Source organism: Zonotrichia albicollis, chromosome 4 (assembly GCF_047830755.1).
Source record: "Zonotrichia albicollis isolate bZonAlb1 chromosome 4, bZonAlb1.hap1, whole genome shotgun sequence".
NCBI lineage: Eukaryota > Metazoa > Chordata > Aves > Passeriformes > Passerellidae > Zonotrichia > Zonotrichia albicollis.
In genome coordinates this window covers 72045799-72070898 of record NC_133822.1, presented here as the reverse complement: position 1 = coordinate 72070898, position 25100 = coordinate 72045799, and the positions used below count along the sequence as shown (strand labels likewise).

Sequence of the window (25100 nt, the reverse complement as noted above, 5' to 3'; positions counted from 1 at the left end):
ATATTATTTTTCCATCTTTTATGTTCTGGCTTTCCCGTACCAATGCCTCTGACTCAGATTTTGAGGTCAAATGTGACCATTGCTCGCTGCAGGGTGAAGATTTTTTTTAATGATTAGGCCCTAATCCAGCTCCAATTAAAGTCAATGAAAAGACTCTAATAGCTACATTGAACTGGGCACAAAGCCAGCTCTTCCAGACTTTGCAAAAGCCCCAAACAAAGGTGTTCATTGTGCTGCAGATCCCACATTTTCTAATCCAGCTATCTACATCCAGTAGAGTGGTAGCCAGATTTTTGCACACTGCTGTAACCTTCCTGACAAGCACTGGCTGGCAAGAACAATGACCAGGTTCACTGGAAAACTACTGAAAATAATATGAAAGAAAACATAACCACCCATTTCAGCCCTTCCTGAATTTGAATTATATTGTTTGGATTCTTGGTAAGGAGTGCTTGTGAATACCCATTTGCAAGCACTGGATTAAAGAGATTTACAGCAGCAGAACAGCACTGGGAAGCAGAGATGGAAGGGAAACTCAGTAGGAATACAACCTGGAAAACAAAATAACCCAAAACTTTCAAGACCCTCCCACTTCAGGATACAAGGAGCGAGAAGAGAGAGGAAAGAGGGACGAAAGAGGGAGGAAAGAGAAGTGGAAGAGAGCAAAGTTCCCGTTACAATACAATAAATCATCTTCAGTGTAGAATATTCAGATTCTCACTAACCAATCTACTACAGCATGCATATCTTATAACATTTCCATACAACTTATAAGAATAACTACATTACCATACTGTGTTACATTTTAAACCCTAGGCTTACTCTTTGGGCCCTATCTGCCAAGCTGCAGGGTCTGCTCTGACCTTTGGACCTGCCTGCTTGCAGAGGGTATTGTTTCATCAAGAGGGGATTACCTTCAGCTGGCCACACCATTGTTTTCTAGTTGTTCAGTAACTAAGGGGTCTCAAAACTTGCTTTCATTTCAATCTCGCTTATAGTTTCTATATTCTCAGAATCTTCTGCCAGGCCGTCATATTTAAAAGGCTTTCTTGTTTCATCCTCCCCAACAACCATCCCACTTCAGGATACAAGGAGCAAGAGCTCAGCCACGAGCCATCCTCAGCTGCCCCTTACTCACTCACCAGGGCCCAGATAGAAACTGATGCCGTGTCAAGGCTGCCCTAGAGCAGAGGCTAGGCAGAGTTAAAGACTAAAGTTGGGATCTATTAAAGGATCTCCTCAATGGATCCACCTTGGGCAGCACAAGAGCCCAGCCAAGACTACACCCATAATGAACACAAATGGTCCCAAAATGCACGAGTGGGCACAGGGTCTCTCACTTTGATCAGTCCTGCTGTTATCATCATAGTGCAAGAGTTCTACTGTCATTATATTGCAAAGATTCCATATTGCCAGAGTTTCATACCTCCTTGATGTTTCTCACAGGCAGCTCCTCCAGGCACTGACTCTTCTTTGTCCTCACAGCAGCCAAGTGACTCCAGTTCCCCCAACCAACCAATCCACTCTTTCATTTCACTCTTCTTCTTATTGGCTACAGCTGTGGCCTGTTAACATCAGGCCCGCTCCTAATCCTTAAGAATTGCCTCAGCTGCAACACTTTAGGGGGTAAGATTACATTCTAAACTACCTTCATTTACTTATATTTTATCCCCCTACATTCTGCTCCATTTGCACCTTGCAGTTCATTGTCCCATCCCAGCTTTAGCCCAGGCAGTCCCACCCTGCTTGTTTTTCTCTCTCCAGCCCACGGGGTTTGTGCTCCTGGGCTGAGATTTGGGTCATTTGTCCTTGGTGCCCAGCTGGAGCAGGAATTGTTTTGTCTCCCTGCTCTGTGCACAGAGCTCACCATGCCCTGATATGAAGCTCAGACCCACACACTGAAGCAGCACAGAGTCTGAAAAATATAAAAGCTAAAACCTGAGGCATCAGAATGAAACCAGCTCATGGACCTCACTGCTCTAACTTCATAAAGAAACAAATAACATCATCTACATCTTTCTAAGTGTTAAGAGTTCTTCCAAACCTGCAGGTCCCAAAAGGCTCTTCTCTTCCAATGGTTAATTGAGGTTATATGCAGGGTCATTCCTCCAGAACAGATTGTTCCTACGAACTGTATTGTTTAACACACTGAAAAGGGTAAAAAGAAACTTACTTGGAGTTTCAGGTTTTGGTTCCGTTGTTTGTTGGGCTTTTTTTCCACTTTTTTCCTAGGGAAAAAAAACCAACCTAAACCCCCAACACTGAATTTCTTTGTGTATCTCTCAAATAAATTACTGCAGCACTTTAAATGTAGAGAGCAGAACTTTTTGTACGCCACGCCAACTGCTTTACAAAGTTTTAGAAGAGTAGGTGCTATATTAAGTCCACAGCACAGTGTTTGTTGTGCGTTTGCCAGGTCCAATTAAGCAAAATTTATCAAAGCTGGCAACAATCAGCTTGTTTCATCTACTCCTTGAAAGGCCTGATCCATATTTTCTGTGAGAGAATTAATGGTTGGTCTGACTTAGAATACTGATCAGCACTTCAGGAAAGCAGTTAGAGAGCTGAAGAGACCAGAACTGCCTGTGGAGTTTATTATTCTATATGCAAAATATTTCTGATAATACTCTTCATTTTGTGCAGGCAAAACATGATTAATTAGCAGGCAACAAAAAAGCCTGGGTAAAAGCATCATGCATGACGTGGAATTGGCAAAATATTCCTTTTTGTGTTCGGAATCTGAGGTTTATCATCTCACTGGGATTCTATAACTAAATCATCATAACATCAGCTCTGTGGCACATACCTCGTCTGACAGATGCTTCACTTGCTTTCAACCCAGCCTTTCTGTCTGTCCCCTGGCCTTTGCTGATGGCTTTAAGAGAATGTTTAAGAGCCCACTGGGAGCTGTGGTGCTGGGCCAGCAGAGGACAGATTGCTGGAGCAGTGTCAGAAGGATCAGAGGTGAGTTACTCCTCACGCTGACAATTTCAGTATAGCCCACTCCACAGAAAACACTGCATGCCAGAGTGTGCAGTAATGCGCAGATATTGTGCTATAAAACATTTTGTGACAAGCTCTTATCATTGTAAAACAATATAAAACTGATGCTCTGTTATTCAAGCCACACATTCTTCCAAAACCACTGACAGACACTCTTTTTTACCTGTCTCCTTGCCCCTGGATTATATTGTCTGCTACAAACACAGCTCAGCCCTTTAAATGGGGAGCTGTAGGTCATTCCTCTGCCCGCCTGGAGAGGTTGATTTCTTCTGCCACTGCTCATGCAGAGGCCATCTGGGGACACTTCCCTTGCCATTCTGCCTTTAGGGAGAGCTCACTGATCGTCTGGAAGCAGATGGAAGGTTGTTGTCTCTTCTAAAAGACAGCTTTTTGTGTTCTTAAGCTGCTTGCTAGCAGCTTGATTTCCATCATTAGTACTGCTCCAAAATAAAGACCACGAGTGATGTGACACAGTGAACGTTCCCTTAAATCACTGCTGACTGTACTGAGAATTTACTGAGCTTTGTTATCTAAAAATCTAATTAATTTTGGGGCTGGGGAGGGGGGAAGGGGGGAACTGACAGCAGTGATTTACAGTATGGCAACTTTGTTTATCTCTCGTAAAACAATCTCTGAAAGAAAACAAAGTTTGATGGAGAAAAGGACCGAGTTGGTCCTTTGAACTTCACTGAAGCTGTTTTTTGGACTGCTGTTCCATAGCTTAAAGAAAGTCCATACTAAAATTACTTGTTGGGATTCCTGGGAGGACAGAGCAGAGAACAAGACACCCCAAGTGAAGTAAATTTAATTAATTTGGTATTTTATTCTACTGATGTCTCAACAAAACCACTTGAGATCATTTCTAATTCCACGTTGTGTCCTCCCTTTTTCACAATTTCTGACAGTAAATAAGAATGTACAGTTCCCTTTCCCATCAGTTCTCCCGCCATGTTGGAGAGCTAATTTTGGAATTTCTATTCAACATTTAAGGTAAAGAATGGCCAACCACCCAAGAAAGGGTCTATTTCTCCCACCCAAGTAAATTTGACACAGGAGAGCTGTTGTCTGATCGTTCCTTACTACTCTAGTGGAGTCACTGAAATCTTCAAAATTAATCTTAATACAGACTCTGATGTGACCAAATTATAGATGCCTGGATTTAGATATGTCTTAACTAGACTACTATGTATGACCCACATGTTTTGGAAGTTATTTATAAAGACAAAATGGATTTACCCAGGGCAAAATGGGACTTTTTCTTTCTCAGGAACATTTTTTTTTATTAATTTCCCATTAAATTTCTGCTCAGCCATACCCATTTTCAACAAAAAGTGTTGCTCTAATTTCTCATTTTCCTACTTAATTTTTATTTAATAACTTTTCTGATCTATGTAATGACTATTTTTCCTCCTTTACTCTACTCTGAGATAACTATCAAACCCCCAGCATTTACTATCAGACACCTTCATTTCCTATCCACTGAGCCTACTTAATCAGCATACAGTCTGCTCTCAGTGCAAATTGTTATAACTGCATAATATTCACTGGAAAATACTGAAGTAACTGCAAAAATGCCATTTTATTAATAAAGTGAATAATAATGGGGGTAGGATATGCTGTATTTGTGTCAAGTAAGCATTTTTCTTGCTTGTCCTTGAAAGGAACTGCAAGTGAAACAACAGAGCCTCACTTTTATACTTGATAAGAGTTGGAAATCCTCTTGCCTCCCCATATCAGGCAGTGAGTGAATAGAGCACTCTTGGGTGCTGTACTGAAAACATGCATTGAACTTATTAGGCACATTCGTTGTGGCTACCAGCCTTCTTCATTTGTCACCAAAAAAGAGACAATGGAGGCCCTGTCAGAGCATGAAATCTGTGTGAAGGGCACACAGCAGCCACTGCTTGTAGCTGCAAACAGAGAGCAAGTTCTTGGTGTTGTCAGACTGTGCAGAAACACAGTGTAGTGTTCTCTGAGCAGAGCAAACAAACAGCACTGTGAATGGCACACTCACTATTATACACCCAACACAGAATAAACTCCATCCCCATTTTTCAGGACAGCTGGAGGATGGCCTGTTGTGGAAACCCAGGGCACACAGGGAATATTTCTGTGTCTGCTCTGGGGTGCCCTGACCCCCAGGACAGCACTGACTTTGACCCTCATTCACGGAGAAAGTTTCCCAGACTGCAAGATAGACTGGAACCCACAAAAGTGTGAAATAGATTACAGAGAGCAGTGTAGGTGCGTCACTGGGTGGGAAATTGAGGTTTTGGGATTTTTAGTATGTTATGGATGGAAGCAAGATGGAGGGCACAGGGTGTCATCCTGGCTTTGTCCTTCATGCTTCTTCCTTCTTCTCCATGGGTTTGGGTGGCATTTTGTGATTGGGCAGGAAAATCTGCACTGGGGGCTCTTTGGGATCAGTTATTGGGTTAAAAGGGGGAATAATCCAGGTGTCAGCTCTTAATTGGATGGTTTAGTCTTAAAAGACCTTGTACCAAGAGATTGTTGGCCATTTTGTGCCTTCTAATGAAGAGCTGCTGAACCCACAGGTGTGAAACTGTTTTACTGATAAAAAATAATAAACACCTGAGTGTGAACATGAACTACTGTCTCAAGTGCCTTCAGTCCAGACCCAGAGAGACCCACAACTGGTATCACCACACCCTATCACTATTAAACTGAGAGAATAAAGACCCAACATCATATAATTTTTTTGCTCTTTTTGCTGAGTGTGGTCTCTTCAATGTACTTTGTTTAGTGCCATAAACAAACACAATGTTTGTTTATGGCACTAAAACTCCCTCTGCTTAATTCTTGATTTCTAATCTTTCTATCATATTTAGCTATCAAAAAATAAAAAGAATTCAGTTGTGTTACAAGTATCATGAATGGAAAATGGGATTCCCATCACCCTCACACTGGCTCAGCTGCTTCTGCTGTGAGATATGTGGTTATTGCAGCCACAGTCTTGTTGAAAGCAAGGGGCTGGTTTTGTGTAAATGTGATTCAGTGCTGTGAGAGCTCAGTTCCAATGTTAAGCTCAGCAAACCACCCAGGGACATGTTATGCTGTCCTGAGCACTCAGAGATCGGTGCTTGAGTGCAAAATGGTTACAGACTCCCTTGCAGTGGAGAGAAAAAAACGCCTCTTTTTAAAAATATTGGTCCCTTGCCCACATTTCTGTTCAGATTTCTATATGAGGCATTGATACACAGTGTATGGAACCACACAGCTTCTTTTTTTCTGGAGAGTTTAGTAAGTAAACCAAACACCAATCAACAAATATCAAAAAGAGCATTTCTGTGTTGATTATTCTGTGACTGGTTGGGCTTTGTTTGTTTTGTTTCTTTTTTCCTTAACAAAACAAGGCCTTTCTCCTTTAGGCTCTCTAAGATTAAAGCAGTTGCCACCAAGGCCAAAATGTGTTCCTGGGAAAAAAAAAAAGAATCTAGGTTTAGTTGAAATCCTCTCTCCTGGATTCTTGGCTTAGGGTAATGGACACACTGGATAGTTTAGGACTATGGCTTTAGTGCTTCACTTTTACCACCGCTAAAACAACAACAGCAAGCTTTTGGTAGGAGGTGCAATAGCTGAGAGGCCTCAAAACTAATTCCAGAATTCCTCAGGGCAGGGAAGCTCCTAATCCAGCCAGAAGGACCCAGCTCTGCCCACTGAGCACTTCCATTAAATGTTATCTGGCCCTTCCCCAAAGCCTGAAATCTTAAACCACTGGCTTTGAGATTTGATTTCTGGTGTTGAGAGAGACACAGAGATGTATATCTCCACCCCAACAGTTCACAAGAATTAATATTTACACAGCATTTCTTAGATACCAAGCATTGCATGCTGATATTTTTGTATTCCTTTGTACTCTGCTCAAAAAAATACTGTATTCTGCAGGCACTATACAATTGCTAATTCTTTTAATTTATGTCCTTAGAAGATAAGATAGGGTAGAAGAGGAGAAAAAACAGGGCCTGCAATTAGTGCAGGCAGAGTGTTTTACTGTGCTTTTTAAACCCCTTAAGTTGCCACTGTAGTTATAGCACTTAATTTTACAATACCCTAATCTCTAATAAAAACGTTTAATCTACAGCTTTATTCTCCTTTTGAAAAGGCATTTTTGTGGGTCTCAGAAGCAAAGCATTTATGCTGTCAAATGGCACATTTAATGGCCAAAAGACTCAAACATATATAATGCATTAGCTTTCGATAAATGTATTCTGACATATGATAGAAGTATTATTTTCATTGCTGGAAAATAGTATTCAGTATTTACTGAACACTATTTATGTTTGTAACTTTTGGCTGCTTTACAAAAACCAAATTTTAGAACACAAGATTTTGGTCAAGAGATCATTTTAAGATCACTTTTTAATTTTACTCATCACAGCCATTTTGAATTTCAATGCTTTTAAATAGAGCAGAGCCACCTTTTCTGCTTGTGCTTGCATAGTGCAATGGACAAGACACTATAAAACTAGAACTTTAAGAAACCAAAACAATAGAGAATCAGATTTAATGTTGTCAGCCCACAGAATCACTTACTTTCTTCCTCTGTTTTTTTTTTTTAATCCCTCCTGATTTCCTCACCTTTCTTCCTATTGCATTCTTTTTTTCTTTACCTGCTTAGCACCTTCTTTTCATTTCCTCTCCCAAAATACACATTGAAATTATTTTATTTAGCCTTTAAAAAAAGAGTACAATCTCATTTAAGTGCCAGAGTCTTCCACTCTGGCTCTCTATAAAGAACCTTATTCCCTGTTCTAGAATAAGACACTTTAAATTATAGTTACTAATTTTTGAGGGCAGCTGGGGACAATAGAATATGAAAAAAAAATTAAGCTAGACCAAACATTGAACTTTATTTTTATCTTTTTTAAAAAAACCTTCTATTAAAGTAAATCATGCCCTAAACTGGGCTTGTTTTGTTAACACATCTTCCCAAAACATCTCCATGGATTTGTTGGAGTGGTTTTGGGTTTTTTTTTATTGTGCAAAGGGTCTGTGCCTGTTCATGGCCTCTTGCCTGGGCCTATCACATTTCCCACCACCCAGAGCTCAACCTACACTAAATTTACTCCTTAACGTCACATTGGTGATCTGCCCACTCCATGTCAGCATCACAGGAAAAATAAAGTGGTGACACAAATTTGATGACCTTTGTGCATGAGGGTTGCAGAAGGCTGCAAAAATGAACCTATTCTAGGTTTATTGCTACAGAGAGCCTGAAAATTCAGCAGAGAAGAGAGGGGTCAGGCTTTATAATGGCTGTGTTCTCCAACTCTGCAAGGAGTTCACCAGCCAAAGATATGATTATTACTGAGTTAATGAGTAGGTGTGATTGCACAGGAACATGCTCTTCCTCCAGTTTTTTTCAGAGAAAATTACCTATTAGAAGTTTTTCACCCTTTCAGTGACTGATGCTTCTGCAGTGTTTAATCAGCTTAATATCTGTCCCTACTCCTCCTGACCCTTGCAATGAATTCAGTCCCAAAGTTTCTCCAGACCTATAATTTGCAAAGCACCACCTACATCCCAATCTAAACCTGACAAGAGGTTAAAAGGAGGAGAATATTTCATCCTCATTCAACAGACACAGCTGTGGCCCAAAATGTGTGGGTCATTTTCTCCAGTCTCTGATGAAGCAGTTATTAAATCACATCTGATACCTCTCACTTCAAGAACTCGTAATCACAAGGATTCCTTTGTTGAGGGTTCCTAGTAAATGAGATAAAAATAGGTTTGTAAGGAAACTTTGTGTGATGGCCAAGGAGATGTAGTTGTCAGCACTTAAATTCTGGCACTTCTGTTCAGTGTTTGCAGAGGGTCAATCTGCTGTGGATGAGACAGGATCTGGGAAAGGAACTCCTTGGCACAGGGAGAAATCCAGGGGACAGGAATGAGGGCAGCCTCTCCAGAGCATGACTCAGACAAATTCAACTGATTCACAGCTGTGACACTGCACTTTCTTCAAGGCTGCATAAAACCGTTATTCTGTCCCTAATATTAGGAAAATGCTTGCTAAAAAAAAAAAAATCTCAGTATTAAGACAAAATAATGTGTTCTACAAGGCAGACTAATGGTTTGGCAGGGGTCAAAAGTTAAAGTAGCAGCAGTACAGTAGAACACACTGTGGACTGGGAAATAAAAATAAATATACAAATACATCTGCTTTGATTTGCTAATGATAGCTCTCAGCTAGACTACAGCATTTGAATGCCTGGTAGCCACTGCAAAGTGACAGTAGTTATAAAGCAAATCACAAAGACACAGCTATTTGGAGTGACAATAATTACATAACTGGAAATTATTTACTTTTATGCATTTAAATGGAAACAACTTAAATAGGCCTCAGATTTGGCACAATCTTCAGGAACACAGCCCAGAGCAATAAAAGACAAAATGTAAAAAACAACTATGCATGAGGTAGGAAAACCAGAGAATACTTAAAAAAAAACCTTCTCCATTTACACTTGATAAATTCTGCCTAGATATCTGTTCAGAATGACAGTGTTGTAAGATGGTGTGCAGATCCTCTGTGCAAGATTCATAATGTATCCTCGTGCTGATTAATTTTATACAATGCGATCATGTGGATTAAACAAGAATTTTTTTATGGGTTTCAAAACATACATAATTTTTAATGGTCTTTAATAACATAATGGCTTTCAAAAATAAATAACAATGTTTTATACAGCATTAAATACAACATCAACATCATCCTTAAGCTAAATTTAATTTTCATATAAAGAATTCAACTGTTTTTCTGTACAAACAAATTGCTGGTTGTTCCCACTCTACTTTCTGCTTTTCTGCCATGAAATTCCATGGACCTGAATTTTTGAGCTCATTATTCTATGGGAGTGTGGTGTGGAAGAAAAGGGAAAATAATGTTTATTGGTAGCAGGTTTATCTGTATTTTTTGAAACACACTGAATATTAATGCATTTCTAATAGTAACTTGTACTAAGGGCTTACAGAAAGGCATTAATTTCTAATTTAATATCAATACATGATTTTTTACAAACCACATAAGAATCAAAGTTTTGGAGCAGAACACATCAAAAGAAATGAGCAAATAATTTAGGAAATGTGTTTAAATCCGTATCTTTCATTTCCATGCAGTTCACTTCAGAGTACAAACTTGTATGCTTAATGCACTGATATAAAAATAATGGGAGGCTAATTTAAAAAAAATCTTAGTGCATTCTCTGTTAAATTTGGAAGACAGTGGGATTTTATTAGAGTGAACTGTGTTCATCACAAATCAAATTCAAGGACTGACAGGATGCACTATTCTGCAGAGGAGTCATGTAAGTTCCTCCCCACACAAATATTAAAGGACAACAAGTGATTTAAAACCAAGATTTAAATCATTCTCCGTAAGTACCTTTCAGAAAAGATTGAATTGATAGCTATTACCATAACCTTGACACTCAGCTGTTCTGAAAAGGAATGATTTGTGTCATAGCTGAAATTTAAGAAGCTCTTTTTTTTTCATTTCATTTGCAGTTATAAGGCTGAAGCTTCGCTCACCTATGGAAAGGGTTAGGACTCCAAAGCTGAATGCAGAAACACCAAACTCTAAACAAACTAAGGTAAAACAAACACCAAACTATAAACAAACCAAGTTAAAACACCAATTCTAGCAAAATTTTGTGATCACTTTTGATAATTATTGTGGATTTATACCTAGGTAAACTCATACAGAAAGCAATCAGAAAAGTGGGGAGCTTTTGTTCCCCTGATACATAAGCTCCCATTTCCTTTTATAATATAATAGTGTATTAGAAAAAAGACTGGATTTTGTTCTATTTTAAATATAAGTCTTTCTCATGCTGGTGAGATCATTGCAATTAATCTGATCTGCTGCTTGTTAAACTGTTGCACAATCTGTCCTTTCACCCCTGCAGCTCAACCTCAAATTAACAACAGTTACTGTTGGTAAAACTTTCATATCTCAAAAATTGATTAGAAACTGTTGGTACATATAAACTATATTTGTTATTTTTAACTTTTTTTAGTGTATGAAGACAGGCCTACATGAATTTTGACAAACAATGAGTGCTGTGCAGGAATGGCAGCTGAATGAGAATGGTTTTAGAGGGAGAATTTGTGGTTATTTGATTACAAGAATACACAGCATTGCAAAATAACCCTGAGGGTCTTACAAAACACAAAAAAAATACTGTCTTTAAAAAAAACCCCAAATTATATTGGCAAGAGAATAGAATATTTCAGTGAACATATGCATTAAGCAGGTAACTATTGCCAAGCATTTTCTAACAAATTTGAGGCAAACTATTCAGCACACCAGCTTTTTCTGCCAGCCACCTTCAAATAAAGAATCAGATTTTCTAATTTTAGGCATCAATTTCACTGTGCTTTGCTGCTCTATCAACTACTTATACCCAGAATAATTCTGTACAGAATGGCAGAGCAGAATTGTTCAGGATACATACAATGTGTCTGCCCACACATCTGTGTCTGCAAATTGGCTTGTCAGCACTCTTCAATCCCAAGTCAGGCCCAGTTATACCTATTACAAAACCCATAACATTTGTTTCACACTTCCTGATATAGCACTGTCTATCCAAAGACAATTTTCAGTGTATTTATAGTAATTTCATCAGTCAAGTATTACTAGCAGCCCTACAGTAACCATAATGTTCCACATCCCATCTAATTCGCCAGCTTACATTAATTTTCTTTGTACCTCAGAAAGTTATCACTGCAAGTTTAGTTCCAGGAAAATAGTTCATATGGCAGCTCTTTAAAAAATGTAATGTATTTCTGTATAAAGTTGGTGAGATAACAAGAAAAAACAGAATAGCTTTTCATTCCTCAATGTTATATTGAGTTTGTGAGAGAACAATCAGATACATCACCTATGTAAAAGTTTCAAAACCAGAACAAAATAGGTTGAAATAGGAAATACTGAAATATGTGTTACCCTTAATACCCTGTCATAGAGTTATTCACCTTTCTACCAAAACAATTCCTGTCTACAGCCAATTTTTGAGATGGTTTTAGGAACAAAAGCTTGAACCCTGCAGAAGAGTTTCCTATCAATCTGATCACAGCACAGTTTCTGTCAAGGACAGCAGAACTTATTTAAAAATAATCAATTTAATAAAGTAACTTGCTTCATTTGGAGGGGTGGACATAGCAGAATTGGAGAAAAGCTGTTGGGATGTGGGAGGCCCTGTCAGAAGGGTTCCAGCAAAGCAGCAATTGGATGTTGGGCTGTTGTGGTTTTTTGATGAATGTATGTCCAAACACAAATAATGTCTGAGAATGTTTTGGGTGGTTCATGGTAATCTTCCTGCCTGGGGAAATCAGCCAGCAGGACATTCCTGTACTCTGTTTTGGAAATCTGGGGCACTTCTGCTCATAGGAAAAGGGAGCAGACAAACAATTAATGATGTAAAACTGACTGAATAAGATGGTTAATCATAAATTTTAGGATGACTTATAAATCAGGGGTGTGAAATAGTGAATGCAGTACAGTGATTGCAGCTAGTACAGTGTAATATGTTATGGGACAAGGGCTGAAGATACAAGAGGATCAATGCCATATTGCCTTGGAAAACTGAGAGATACTCATATTAAATAAATATGAGATGCCATAAAGAAATTGGAGAAGACAATCAATTTACTGGGATACATCTGGAGTGAATCACAAAGACACAGGGAAGAGAAGTAGAATGCTTTTAAGATGTCTGAGTTCCACATAAGCATGATTTATGTTAGAATAAAATGGAGATAGCTTCTCTCAAGTAGAAATAATCTTTCTGATCAGATGAGTTATGGTAAGGGAAACAGAGCATGTTTATCAACAAGTGAGTTCTTGATGACTAATCATGTCAAACAAGACTTCAAACATGTAAATACATCACTACACTGCAACACCTCTGGGGATCCCTCAAAAAAGACAGGAAGAAAGGAAAAGTCTTCAAGAAAAAACAAATGTGAACAAATAATTGCTGGGTTGTAAATTCTCAAAAGGGTTTACTCATATAACTAATTTTGGTTTTCAATTACCTTTATTTTGGATTTCCTCTCTATTTAGATCTTGAAGTGAAATTGCATTTTGAATTATTGCTGGTGAGCAAAGATCTGCAAAATAATCCTACTTTGATTCACAGCACAGAGATGCTGTAAAAGGGGAAGGGAAGACAAAAACAAGATTAAGGTTCTGCTTCAACCTCCTGTTCAGTGTTCAGAACAGCATGATGTCACTTGCCTTATGAATAGTGGAGACCCATTCACCACTTTGACAGCAGTGCTAGAAAAAATGCTCTGCATGGGAACCCTTGGGAACTGAGAAATTGAAAAGCTGATGAAAGACATTCATACATTTTATATGGCCTTCAGTAACCTTAAGCACAGGAAATATATTATTCTTGTTATTATTTGATATGTGGCTGTCCATAATAAGTGAGCATACAACATTTTGAAGGCTATAGTTCCAAAGATTTGGTGACTGGCTGAAATTCAGTGACAAAGGATTGACTTCTGGGATATCATCTCTCAGAATGATTACATTTCTTCCTCCATAAAAATGATCATGTTTAGAATCTTTTCAGCCTTTAGTTTAAAATCATGATTTAATTATTCATGTCCTGTTAAAGATGAAAATTCCCATCTCCCAGGTATCAGCAAGCAGAAAAAATGGAGATGATTTTCTGGATATGTAAGGATTTTCTCACCCCTTCCTGTAAAGTAAGCTAAACTGCAATATTCTACCCCATAGGAGAATAAGAATTAATCATGTCAGCCAACTTCTTAGAAGCATTTGTTTGGTATTTTAGAGGAAGGTGGCTTTCCATGTGCCAGAACAAACAGAAGCAATCCTTAATTGCACATGAGGAAATGAAATAAAGGCCACAGGTTTCCAGTTTGTGAAGGCAACCAATTATTAGAGCAATTGCTTTTAGAATATTCCTGCCTTAAGAGTTCTGAGCATTGATTACTGCTGCCCTTTCCCCAAACACCAGAGGGGACTTTCCAGCTGTACCTCCTGTACATAATCAAATCACATGGACAGGTTCTATGAGCACTCACTGCTCCTTGTTTGCTTCCTGGGCAGAGAAACAGCAGCAGAAAGCAATGGTGAGGTTGGAGTTCATGCATTTTCCTCCCCCTTTGCAGCTGGCAAAGCAGGAGAGATGAGCAAGGCCAGCTTGCTGATCAGTTCAGAGAGACTTTCACAGCCATACAGAGCATGACTTGCAGCCAGTGGCTGCACCCTAGCTTACTTTGGGATAACTTCTCAAGTTTCTTTGTGATAAAGTCTTAAGCTCTATCAAGGGAAATATAGGTTGGAAATTAGGAAAATATAATATTTTCCTAATATCCAACCTATCACTCACAGAAAGAGTGATAAAGCTCTGATATCACTCACAGAAAGTGATAAAGCTCTGGAATGTTCTGCCCAGAGAGGTGCTGGAGTCCCCATCCCTGGGTGCATTTAACAAAGCCTGGATGTGGCACTGAGTGCCAGGGTTTAGTTGAGGTGTTGCGGCTGGGTTGGACTCAATTATCACTGCTGGGATCACCAATTATCACCAAGGGGGTATCAGGGACACTCAAAGGTGATACAGAGACACCACAGTTGTCATATATAATGCAAGAGTTCTGATGGCATTACATTGCAAAGGTTCCATATTATCAGAGTTTCATACCTCCTTGATATTTCTTGTAGGCAGCCCCTCCAGGCACTGACTCTTCCTTGTCCTCACAGCAGCCAAGCAACTCCAGTTCCCCAAACCAACCAACCCACTCTTTTATAACACTCTTCTTATTGGCGACAGCTGTGGCCTGTTAACATCAGGCCTGCTCCTAATCTTTAGTAACTGGTTCAGCTGCAACTCTTCAGGGGGTAAGATTACTTTCTATACTACTTTTATTTACTTATATTTTATCCCCCTACAGTCCATCATCAGAAGGCATGAAAAGCACTTTATTATTAGAAATACACAGTTCTTATGAAAACACTGGTGGACCTAAGACCTGGTTGGCCTTTAGGAATCTTCTCTCACCATTGGTGAACTACGAATAGCTCACTCTGGAAAATCATATCTATAAACAACAGTTACAGAAAGAGAGATAATAATTGTTTTAATTCTTTCTCTGAGCTTTCTCACAGCTTCTGAAGAAAATTCTGGGACAGCTATGTCTCTCTCTGTTCAGAGGATACGTGATTACCACACTCGATGTTCTTGAAGTCTATTCTAACCCAGTGATCCTGTGAATTCTGTGATTTCTATGAAGTTTTGTCCCCAGTTCTCTTCTGTGTAAAGAATGAAACTTCATTTCTAGTTCCTTCCCTCCATGTCCCGAAATGGATGTATTTGGAAGCATAGCAAGGCACATGGTGGAGTTAGAATTTGTTTTAGCTCACGTGTTTAAAAGAGAAGAGGTAACTTACTGCTTCTCTGCTCTAGGGGATGACGTAACAATCTGTGAAGTTTATGTGTGGTATTTAACGCTGTATAATATAGATGGTTCAGTCTTCACAGGTTTTAGGTTTTGATCTCTAGAGGGAATATAGATTTTCCTGGTTTAGCCAAAGCAGCAGCCAGTACTGCTGAAGATTCAGTAGATCTGAATCTTCAATCAGAAAATTCCTCTCTGTGGTTAGGCCACAATCCTGTGTGCCCTAATACAGACCCCACTAATTACAGTGGAGATCTGCAGCAACATTTAGGGATTTCTGTGTTAAGACACTAGTGCAACAGTGAGTTTATACACTAAAGAATTTGCCTTTAAGGAATCTAGATTTTCAGGGAAACTCATCAGAATTTCTACATCTTTTGTAATAAATCTTCTTGAAGAAGGAACAGGATATGCAGCAATAGCAAGGTTCTTTGGCTTAAATGAGAACAAAATTGATTTCCTGAAACATATTCCATCTTCTTGAGAATGGAAACCAACATCCAGCAACTTAAAAGCTGAGTGTGTGCTGCTGAAAGCCTAGTGGTTTTACTGCATTTCTTTTCCATCAACAGTATTCCATTTAATTGCTGACAGAAATGAAAATTTGCAGTGACCATTCAAGTACACAAAAACATAACATAAATATATTGAATTGGGATGAAGTCAGGGATGCTAAGTTGTGCTATTCTGTTGTGTTGGACACCAATAGCATTCTCTTTATTTTAAAAATGGTCCACCTCAAATGGTGGAAGTTATGAATGAAGTTATTTTGTCTTTTTCTTAACACGTCAAAAAGAAGACAAAGTGTAAACTGTATCCCAAATTTATCAAAGGGAACGAAACAAGGTAATGAAGAAAGAGAGCATATGTTCAAACCAAGCTAACCAACACACCAGCCAAGCAAGCAGAAAATAACTTATGTGTGATTGAGCAGGTAAAGAGTGTATCAGCAAGTAGAAATACATAGAGGTAAACATCTCACTGCTTTGCTTTCCACATTTGTTCTTTAAATAGATCATTTAGGCACAATTTTTAAAGAGCAAATGGATCAAAACAAGAATTCTAAAACCTTGAACATCAATATTTCTTTATGCATAAGAGTGGATCATTTAGAGGCAGAGTGCAATGTCTGTCACTTTGATAAAGCAAGGAAAATGTCGTAGCAAATTGACATATGGAGGTAGTATTGACATATTGAAATATCCATAAGATAGGAGGTTATAGTGAATAGGAGGTTATTATGAACTGAATTTCAGAATGATATGAAATCAGCAGAATAAATTCACAGCTGAGCCATAGCAAAATGCAGAGTACTATTCAGGAGCTATGGGCAAGTCTGCTGCTACAAAATCCATTTTGCTCCAGTCCTTTTCCATCTCCCCTTTTTTTAACTTCTGCTCCAGTCATCCCTCTTTTATCCTTCACAAGCTTTTTCCCCCTGTGCCTTGTAATTCACTTAATTCCTGCTTCTCTAGGCTGTACAGCTTGCTACCAGAGGAGCACTAAAAACAAAGGAGAGATTTTCTGCCTGCTCAGAGTCATGTAGATGCAATTTCAAGGGAGATTCTTCCTAAAGCTGGAAACAACCTGCTCAGTATTGATTGAAGACCTCTCTGTCCAGCACTTGTGGGACTGTGCCTCCAGCACTGTGACCATGAAGTGCTCCGCTATTAACTCCACCTCATCTGGGCAGGCTTCATTCCTTTCCCACCTAGGACTGATTTGTGACTTGGCACAGTTTTATTCTCCTCACAGGTATAAACTGATTCTTCTGATGCCCTTTGTCCTTGCTCAAGAAGCCAAATTGTGTTGGCTGCACTGTGTGTTTAATTGAGGTGTTTCTGTGTCATTGCAGTAATTCAGGATGTGGCTTCTCATAGGATGGATGCAGGCTGCAGGAATGTAGCAGTACAAGTGCAGTTTCTTCTCAGGAATTTATCACAATATGCAATGCTATTTTATGCAGGATAAACATGTTATTCATATACCATTTGTCTAGGTTTCTACATGACAATTGTCATAGCTACAAAACTGTTTTAATACGCAAGACTTTACTCAGTCTGAAAGCTTTTAGCAACAGATATTCACTCTTAAGTGATTTTTCCCTTGATTTGACATAATAGAGGCATTTAAATATTCTTATAATATAAATAACAAAATTTAAATCAAATATTATTTTTAAAGCTATCCTTATGTGTATAAATACTATCTTTGTATAAACAGATTAAGTATGAGAGCAGAATAGATTTAATGTGGAATAAATATTTATCATGAGCAATAGTAAGTTTATATGTATTAACTCCACTTGTAGAGATATTTACAGTAATCTGTAATCAAAGTTGTGTTGCATCCAATTTTTAAAGTGATCAGATAGCATTTTCCAAGGCTATTATACTGAAAACCACAGTATTTGCTGTTTTTTAAAAAAGTCTGCAGATACCAAGGAATGCTGCATATAAAGCTTCAATGTTCTATAACTATATTAGATACAGTAGCTAAGTCGCTATTTTAAACTGCATATTTGTAAATCTATTTGGCAACCAGGGAAAAAGTTTAGCTACCAACCATTTATTATATTATTTTCTTTCAAAGGAAAACTTTTATTATCCTGAAATATGTAGCATAGCACTGAGGTTCATCTTGCTTAGACATATTTATTTTTCAATAATTCCTCAAATATGACTTTCACTACAACCTTGTTTCTTGTGAAGATTACCTGGAATCTCCATAGACAGAATCTTCAATGATACAACATTAAATATTGAATAAGTGACTGCAACTTGCATCCTGTATGTGAATTAAAGCTTAGCCCTTTTATGATTTTTAGGTCTCCTAATTTTATTGGCTCTATTTCATCTCAAAGTGTATATACGTGCACACACATATGTTTTATAATATCTCTATATATACATACACACATTAAATTTATATTTAAAACTTATCTACAGGCTTTTTTCTTCCCATAAAATATGTTTAGCAGGTCTGTCCTGTCCTAAACAGGGCATTTCATGGCCACAACACGTTTGCAGTGACCCTGGAGGTACCAATGTCAGTTACACTGTGCAGCCCAGCTGGGGATTCTCTCTGAGATCCAGCATGAATTCCAAAATCAGCTGAGCTGCAGTAGCTCCATAGTGAATGGAATCTCATCAGCCTGGGGTTTAGCTCTTCAGGCAGGGCAGGAATGAATCTGGTTCAAGAATTGGGCTGATCAGGGCTTGGAATCCCAGTACCAAGATCAATTGTGCAAAGATTTTAGAATACCAAACAAATTGAGATACATACTTGGCTATCCAAAATCCTTATTTCAACAGTCTGATAGAAATGTATCAGCTCTGCATTTCTTGTATTCTGTGTCTGGTTTTCAGAAACAAGCACTCCTGTAAGAACAAACACTATTTCCCACCCCACCTCCCACCATCAGCACACTTAGATATTTTTCTGCCTCCTTCCATTTCTTTTATTTTCTGATGTGGGTACTCACATTCAGCAGGCTGCTTGCCAAGCTCTCTTTCCTTTTGGTGTGTTGGTGGAAAACAGGATCTTAATCCTTTCCACCAGACACATCAAAGGAGAATTCTGCTGTTGGGTGTGAAGGGGAGCACCCAGAGTTTGATTTAGAGGGAAGAAGGAGGGGTTGTTCAGAGCTCTGCTGGTGAGTGAACCACTAAATTGAGCTTGCAGCTCAGTTGATGTGAGTTTGGGGAGAGATGGGGATCAAGTCCAACTCCCCAAGGGAAAAGTGCAATCTGCTATTTCATGCCCCATTCCCTGACATCAAAACAAGCGTGAAGGCTTTATTCTCCTTCTTACCAGGCTCAGCAAAGAGATCATGCAGCTTTTAGCCTGTGCTCCTGAGAAGGAGCCTCTGAGCTGCTCCGTGTCACAGCAGCATGGAAGCTGGCTCCTGACCTATACGGCCCAAAGTCAGGAGGGTAATTCAGGCTGTTTTTGAATTTTCTACAGGCATCAAAAGGCAGAATGGGAGCAGGATAAACTGAATTGAGCTCTCCTGTAAAATCATATATTGGCAGTCAGGGTTGCACAGCTGAGTAAAGAGAGGAATAGCAGAAAGAAAAAAAGAAGCAAACATGCTGAGCAATATATTTTGGCTTGTGAATTGTTTTCCTGCTTCTGGATGAGGCAAATAATGCACCCAAGAAAGCACTTCTGCCACTGTTGATATGAGACTACAGATCTGCATGGAATACTTGGAAATGCATAAATTCTTCACTAATTACATCTTAAACAAACATTTAATATAATTTCAGATTTCACCACATCATACTAATGAGCTACAAACAACTGTCCTTTGACCCAGAGCTTACAGCCCCTGGCAATTTCCTTTCTACTTAGCCCATCATGAAGTCTTTCGATGGCAATTTTACAATATGACATGGTTAATAATTTGGTATTTTAGAAGCAAATGAAATAGAGAATATTCTTCCAGGGAATTGAAATTATCAGGATTATGCTGCCTATGAGGAGCTTAATGAAACAGGAACAGAAGCATCAAAGTCACTTTTGACTGCAGAATTTCAATGATAAATATATTGAGTTCTTTTCATTTCTGCTTCAACTTTTTGCTTATAAAAATATTGTGCCAATATCAGTAGGAATTAGACATTGGAATTACCTACTGTGTTGCAGGGATAAATTTTCAAATGCTTTCACCCCTTCTAGTCTGGTCCTAAGTGTTCAGAGAATTAACAGAAATTCCCTTTATATAGGAAATTCTTATAATAAATCTTGCTTTTTAAAAAAATAGTAGACAATCTCAAATTCTAAACTAAAGATCTATGGCAAGCAAAAATCCAAGGTTATTTTCACCTTCATTCTGCACCTAATTCCTAATGAAGTTCGTGAGTTTCATGTCTTTACTTTCCCACTACATAATGATCAATCACCTCACAGAAATTAAACAGAATTTAACTCTACTGGATCCACAAAAGCAGTATGGAAATTTTTTTAAAAATTGTTTTTATATCTTCCTGGTGCAGAAGAAGTGACCAGAACAGAACTCTCCAGCTATCTTCAAGCTGTGTCAGGAATGATACTCATCTTGCTCCTTTTATGCCCACAAATTACTCTTTCTGTAAAACACATGAGCATTTTCTTGCAGTGGAAAAATGAGTTGGAACACACAGCCGAACCTCCTCAAATTCAAAATACACTGAACACACTTGCTCAGAGCTTAAATGGACAAAGTGCTTCACTTGACTCTTGTGTTTTTGACTAGAGCAAGAAAAAATGCTTAGCATTTAATTTACTGAAGCTTCTTGCCTTTTTAGAACATTTCTGGATCTAGTAGTATTCATTTAAAGACAATAAATCAACACATATTATATTTAAGACAAAAAAATTGCAGCAGAATCATGTAAATTAAGTTTTAAATAAATTTGAGCAAAGGACTGGAAATTGGTTGATAGAAAATGTCTTCAGGCAGGTGTAAAGTTCACAGTCAAAAGAAAGGAACGTTTCTGTTGTTGTCTGTACCTGCTTTATCAGGTCCTTCATTGGCATGATCAAATTCAACCAACTGTAGCATCATGGTAGCTATATCATACTACTCCTCCCTGTGGAAATAGTCACATGACTATAATTAATCAGACAATTAAGTACTTTGTTGAACTGGGGCTTAAACAGAGGAGCCCGAAAAGAGCTGAAGGCAAAATAGAGCCTATGCATTTTAATCTTCTCTTTCTCCCCATGAATACTTCATGGGAAATAACAGGTTGTTTTGAAAGAACTTAAATTTTAAGCACAGTTTGTCCCCTAATCTGTATCACACATTTGGCAGCCTATGTAACTTTGATAACAGAAAATAAATTATTGCACACCAAATACCAAAATGTTAATCATGCTTTTCATTGGCTTCAGATAAATCCATATTTTGTAATGGATTTAGGCATATGGAACTACAGCCCAAGGGCTGAAACAACAGCTTGGTTCTTGCAGGGTTTACAGATCATAGAAAGCATGTTGTCAATGTGTCTTTAAAATGACCTTTTGATGGAAGGAGAAAGAATAAACTACGGCTGCTCGGTGAATACTTGCAGCACTGGATGATAATTACTAAAGAACTGGTCTGAGCAAGAATATATTAACAGATAATGTTAATTATTGAAGAAAGAACAACAGAATAAATTTGCATTTAGATGTTAAAATGGAAAGCAATGGCACTGAATCTATGTAATACAGTACCTGAAGCAATCACATTTATTTTATGGACTTGAAAAACTGATGAACAAGAAGGTGACTTCTTACTGCCGATGTGCTTCAGGCATTGCTTCATTAACAATACAAGAATGAATAATAAATACTTCAAATAAGCTGTGCTTCTCATATCTGTCTCTAATGACTATGTAATTAAAGCAAGTTGAAAATGGGAAGTCTTGTGTGAAATATAGTTCTTAAATAAAATTAATATCTTCAGCGAACTGGAAATTCTTTTTTTCTCAAAAATAATCACAGGGATTTGTAAAAGATACTTACTAATGAACTTGTAAGCATTGGAAACAAAAACCCACTTTTTCTCATCTGTTGAATGCTATAAAGCAAGAAAGAAAGCATAAGGAAACTTGATGGCTTGGAACATGCCTGGTTCTAAAGGGAACTTATCTATGGTGCTTCAAGATCAATGGAGTCAATGGTACAGAAAGGACAACACAGCTGTTCAAGGCATTTTTTCCAATTTTCCATCCAACACAAAGTTTAAGGAGTTTTTCCACCTGTGTGAGCCTGATTTCTGAGTGGTGAGCTTCTCAGAGATAATCTTCTTAACAATCTTTTCAATGTAGGGTAAAAAACCCCAGAACTCCACAACCATCCCCCCTGCTCCAATAATTTGTTCATCTTCCCTTTGTTTATCTTGTTGCAGAAACAAAGTGTTTCTAGCTGAAACCGAAGATAATTATGGAAACCTATTTTTTTTTGTTTGTTTTTCTCTGAAACCAGTCTCTAGGAGGTTTAGCTGTCAATTCCCCACTCAAAGAGAAGTGGCTTATAGGGTATTTATTTTCCTCAATCTCTAGAGGAGCTTGGACTCTTTCAGTCATAGAATTCCCATAGTAGGATAAACTTTCCAGTATGCTGTCCCCACCTCCTGTCCCAACTGAACCCCACATTAGAAGTTCCTTTCCAAGGGAAAGAAATGTGAGTTGGTGGGCAAAGGATGAGCCATATGAAATGGGCATTTTACCACGTGCCCAGGCAGAATGACTGGAGGATTAATGCCAGAAGGGCCCACAGTGACAGTCTCCAGCCATGAACATGAGTGACTGTGAGCACAAACTCATATTTTCATCTCAGCTGAATGTGTAGGATTTAGTATGCCCTGATCTTTGCATTTGGGTTGAAATCTAACTCCTCAGTGGGCAGGCTGTGTCTCAGAAGTCAGATAACAGTAAAATTACATGAGCAGCACAATACTCCATGTTTTGCCTTCCTTAGGCTTCTGAACTTCTTGTGCCTAAGAATAAACAAACTGTGTTTTAGAAAAAGCAATGAATAAGTGAGTAAGCAAAGACTTTTGATCCTTTGCTTTCTGCCAGTGAAGATGAGCACACCTAAATCGCTCTAGGCTTGCCAGGGGCTGGTGCACTGATCTGAGATCTGTGTAGGTAGATCTTGAATCTTTGCAGAAAAGAAAGCTGTTGAACATGAGAGCACAGAAGTGTGCTTGAGGATGTAGGTTTGTAATTCTAAATTTCAACCGGGATAGGACATTTCTTGTTTCTTGATGCTTTTTCATTTTGTGAAAGAAACTCACATCAACTATCTGAGAATTTTATTTGGGATCATGGCTGCTTTGCACTCTTATTTCATATAATTATCTTAATCCCTACCTCAGTTTTTAAGAGCCAACCCTTGTTGTCTCCAATCTGACCTAGACACTGGCCTTCCATTCCCCTGAAACTGGGTCTCATCTCCAGTTCTGGGGACATACAGAGGGACAGCCCCAAGAGAGATCTCATCTGCAAACTCTGCCACTATCAGCAGACTTTAATAGCATCCCAGGAGCCTAAAAAATCTCAGGATATTAATTTATTAATCACTGAAATTAATTTAAGTATGTGTAATAGTTCCTTTTTCCATTCAAGGATAATTGACTACATTAATGATCTAATATGGCATGGGTAATTTGTTATAAATATTACTATTTATTATTATTATTATCACTAGTAGTAGTAGTATTAGTATTATTAATGTCTCTTATTCCCTCAGTTTTGTAAGATGGCAATTCCAAAGCCTTTCTATAACAAACATGTCTCGTAACTTTGGAGAATCCCATGATACTATGCTTTGAATAGCTCAAAATAGTTATTTTTTGAAACAGTGACTCTTTGAAACCATTCCACATTTTTTATAACTCTGAAGCTTTCATTAAAAAGGACTATAAAATCCACTATTTGGGCAGGAATGGCATGCTGACATACAGACTTAGAAAATATCTTGCACTTGGCATGTACTAAATCTGCTTTTTCAGATTTATTGAAACATTTTAAACCATTCTTACTGTAAAAGGGAAAATAATCCTTGAATTTAGTCCTACTATAGCTGCAGCATTAATGTGTTGTTTGTTTGAGCTCAGTGACAGAGAGACACTTGACAGAAGGTTCTTTGGATTTCCTTCATTTTTATTTCCTCTGTTTTAAAATCATATTTTCTTTTCTTTCCCACAGCTTGGAAAGGAATGGGGAGTAAGACACACAGTGGAAATTTTAGGACAGACTACAAGCTGGAAGACATACAAGCAAGGTGTTTTGTTTTACGAAAAATGTATTTTCCGTTTCACAAATGAAGCAAAGAAAGAATTTTTGGAAAATGTAAAGAGGAAAACATGAATTTCTTCCAATGACTAGAAATATTGACAGACTTTGCTTTCTGCCAACAGATAACTGGAGTCTTTATTGCCTGTTATAGATTTATCTATCTATTCTGAAACAAAAAAGAAATTAGCTTTTAATTCCACACATATATTTGAAAATGAAATCATTAAATTTGTTTCACTGGTATTATTTTGATAGGTTTTCCACCTGCTGTAGTACTAGAAAAACATGAAGCAAACTTTATAATGTGAACATTAAATATTCAGTCCAAATACAAAGTGTCTTCTCATTTTAATGCAGCTGTAAGCCGGCAATGAAGTCCAAGCTAAACTCTTATGTTACTGGCATAGTAAAAATGATAATTTTCTTTACAGCAACAGTTAAGGACAAATTCAAAATTATTATCAGAAATAAAAAAATTGAGCCAATTTGGCTCAGGTATGTTTATACCAACTTGGTGATTCCAATGAGTCTGCAAGCCTGAAAATAAAGGAGCAGAGTTTTAACAAAATTCCAGATTTATTTTGAGAGAAAATTACATCTGTGTGTAAAGCTGTTCTGAACTTCTGGAGTAGGTGATCTTCTCCTTGTGACAAAGAACCATGGCTGCTCAGGAGCAACCCAAGATAAGAAGAACCAAAAGATACCTGATGATAATGGTTTTTTGTAGGCACAAAGCAAGTCTTTAGCAGCAGATTGTTATGATTATAAATAGGACAGAGCTTCAATTCCAGGTGTGCTGTACTCTTGACTGCAGTGTCCGGTTTTCGGCTGTTTGAAGGGCCTGGAAAGGCCCGGAGTGGCCTTGGGGCAGCC

General features: G+C 38.1%; 2 long non-coding RNA genes across 2 annotated transcripts in view; one reads left to right on the top strand and one right to left on the bottom strand.

Annotated features, from left to right (window-relative positions):
- The window catches only part of LOC102065694 (uncharacterized), a 74183-nt gene extending 72077 nt beyond the window's left edge, over positions 1–2106 (bottom strand). Inside the window, exon 1 of the long non-coding RNA XR_012580141.1 lies at positions 1427–2106. This is a non-coding gene — a long non-coding RNA (uncharacterized LOC102065694). The remainder of the gene's footprint in view (positions 1–1426) is intronic.
- A 526-nt stretch (positions 2107–2632) lies between these two features.
- On the top strand, positions 2633–24353 carry LOC141728872 (uncharacterized). Its single transcript, XR_012580140.1, has 3 exons — positions 2633–2964; positions 10525–10610; positions 24138–24353. It is a non-coding gene; the product is annotated as an uncharacterized LOC141728872 (long non-coding RNA).
- Positions 24354–25100: the final 747 nt, after the last annotated feature.